Source organism: Nestor notabilis, unplaced genomic scaffold (assembly GCF_000696875.1).
Source record: "Nestor notabilis isolate BGI_N333 unplaced genomic scaffold, ASM69687v1 scaffold5705, whole genome shotgun sequence".
NCBI lineage: Eukaryota > Metazoa > Chordata > Aves > Psittaciformes > Psittacidae > Nestor > Nestor notabilis.
In genome coordinates this window covers 8923-11919 of record NW_009927809.1, presented here as the reverse complement: position 1 = coordinate 11919, position 2997 = coordinate 8923, and the positions used below count along the sequence as shown (strand labels likewise).

At 49.0% G+C, this 2997-nt stretch overlaps 1 protein-coding gene across 2 annotated transcripts in view; it reads left to right on the top strand.

The window, feature by feature from the left end:
• Positions 1-2997, top strand: part of RPTOR (regulatory associated protein of MTOR, complex 1) — a 114527-nt gene that overhangs the window by 104769 nt on the left and 6761 nt on the right. The gene's annotated exons all lie outside the window — the stretch shown is intronic.

Sequence of the window (2997 nt, the reverse complement as noted above, 5' to 3'; positions counted from 1 at the left end):
TGGAACTGGGTGAGCTTTAAGGTCCCTTCAAGCCAAACCCGTCTGGGATTTCATGATTCGTATGGAACTGCAAGTAACTGTTAAAAGACTCAAAACCACCAACAAACCCCAAACAAACCCAAACAAAACCCAACCACCACAAACCTTTAAAAATTTCTTTTCCTGAGCTGTGGAAGATTTGTCTCTGAGAACAAAACATTCCTTATGGGATGATTGTAACCTTACCTAACAATGCATTGAAAGACGTGCACTGCAGGGGTGCCTGTTCCTGCGGCTCGGGGCCTGCTGGGGGTACCACAGTTTCACCACTGGCCCCAGGGTTGTGGCATTGCTGTTCCTGTGAGGAGGAGGGAGCTGGAAGCAGGGTGCAGGTAACGTTACCTTTTTGCCAGCATGAGGCTGAGAAGCATTTTGGATGCCAAACATACAAGCCAAGACCCAGCAGGTGAGCTGCATTCTCAGTGGCAACATCCTGGAGGAGGACCTCTGTTAATTAAAAAGGAAATGATAATTAGTATCTAGTCCCACATTTGCTTCTCATTCCAAAATACTGGGAATTTAACATATAGACGTGAGCCAATACTCCATCATTTCCACTATGGAAACGTTTGTTCTTATATAGAAATAGTGCAGCTATTTATGTCTCGTTTCCTACTGTGAGTGTCATCTTTGAATGTGACATTTCCCACTCAGCGGAAGCTTTCCCTCCCTGCTGCACTCTTGTGAACGACTTCAATTTATGTACAAAGGCTTTTCTTCTTTTCAGCCACCTTTGAGCTCTGGTTTAGCATTCCCAGGCGCATCCTGGGGTCTCCTTTCCCTCTTTCCTTCCCCCACTTCTTCGCCAGGGCAGCCAGGACCCACCACTGCTCCAGGCTGCAGATGGATCCCAGTGGGAAGGTGCCAGGACTTCTCAGCTGTGGCTTTATGCAGATATTTTGTTATTTCTGGTGCCTGCATTGTGGGGTGCAATGAGCAGCCTGTACCCTGCGGCTGCCCAGTCCACCCACGAAGCAGAAGCACCAAAAATGCAATTTCATCTTTTCTTGAGAGGATGAGGTGGCTGATGGCAGAAAGGGAAGATCCCTTCTTAAGGGATGATCAAAACACTGCACTTCCCTCTTCCAGAGAGCAGAGGTTCTCACTTGCATGGACTAGTGAAGTTCTATACAGAAGGCAGGAGCTGTGTTGACTGCTTGGAACATCACGATCTTCACCATACACCAGCATCATCTCCCTCCTCTCTTCCCACCCATGGGCTCTCTGTCAGCTCCTGGTTCAGGATGAACCCTTGTCCTTCACTCTGGTTATCTCCTAGGAGGTCTTTGTGCTCTTTTACTTAAATCAAAACCCCTCTGGAGCTTCTTCCCTCAGTGAAGCTTCTCCCAGACTCCTCGGTGGCATCGCTAAATGTCCTCAGAGCTTGAATTCCTGACAGATGCACCAAGATAAGCCCCAGGAATTCCAGTGGTTGCTCCACCTTCTCTGTCTCCCCCTCCACATAGCAGACACCGGGAACCACAGCAGGTTGGGGACTTGCTACTGATGGGACTGAGGAAAAACACTGCCTTTAAACTCGGGAATGTAACTGGAAAGTCAGGAGCTTTAAACCTGCCTAAGAGCACGTTGCCTACTTGCCTCCATCAGAGATGGAAGTGGTGGTATCTGTCTCAGCCTGCCAGGTTTATCTTATCACATGGACCGTGAACAAGATGACAAATTAAATCGCTTCAGTGATGTTTATCATCTAAATCACTGCCTGTTCATTTGCCTGGGCTCTTGCAGCTCCTGAGCTGCCAGGCAAGCTGAAGTAACAATCAATTTGACTCATGAAATAAAGGTGCAAGTGCTCAGCTTAGCTGAGAGCCCTGAATTTCTGCAGTAAGATGCTGGAATGTCAATAAATGTCAGTATCTTCTCAGGGGTGTGCAGCAAGATCAGGAAGTGGCTTGGATGTGATGCTTAGGAAGGGGAGATGGGCAAAATCTTTTATCTGGATCTGTGCAAAACAAGGTCATTTCATCATCTCTGAAGAAAACTTGGTGTTTATAGGTTTCCCCTGTTCTCCTTAGTGCCCTGTAAAGGTGTTTGGTCTGGTAAAACGTACTTATGGCCCTCTGGTGACAAAGAGCATGTAGAGGTAGGCTTAAATTTCCTGCTGGGGCTAGTTCCTAGCTGTAAATCAAGACAAATTCACATTTGTACCTTCTGAACAAGCAAGTTGTGGAGTGGAGCTAGAGGAATCCCTCCGAGGGCGGCTGCGCTGGCTCGCAGCAGGAGCCTGCAGTGCTGATGCATTGCAGAGCACTGCCTGACTCCGGGCTGCACGTGGTTATGAAACACTGCCCAGCACCAGCAGCTCCATTTGGTGTGGACGAGAGGGTGAGGTGCTGCTCTGCATGAGGAGGAGGAGGAGGAGGAGGAGGAGGATGCCTCTGCTGAGGGAGAGCCCTGCCTGAGGCGATGAACACACACAAACCTGAGGCGTTGCCTGGGCCCCTCATGCTGCTCCTGGGGTTCTGTTTGTGGTTTCACTGTATGACTGGGAACATCTCTGGAAAACCCAGAGGTTTGGGGTTGAGTGGATTTTGCAGCATAAACACGTCCCTGCCCGTGGCAGGGGGTTGGAACTAGATTGTCTGTAAGGTCCCTTCAACCTAAACCATTCCATGCTCCTCTGATTTATTAAGCCTCCCATGGCAGTCCCCAGCAGTGTCCCTGGGGGGCTGCATTCACCTGCCTGTAGGGCCCCTCCACACCGCAGCTTCTCTGAGCCTTGAGGCAGGCCATGGGCTTGGAGACGTATTTTGGACTCAAATTCAGGACAAGCTGATTTGATCCTGTTCGGAGCACATGTGGATTTGTGTGTATGTAATTTTATATTTCTTCTAATAATAATAGTTTCTGTACCATAAGGTCCTGAGAGCTGGAGTTCTGATCAGTGCAGCTCTGCCTGTGCTGATGCAGAGAGCAATTTACAACCCCTTGCCTGTGTTT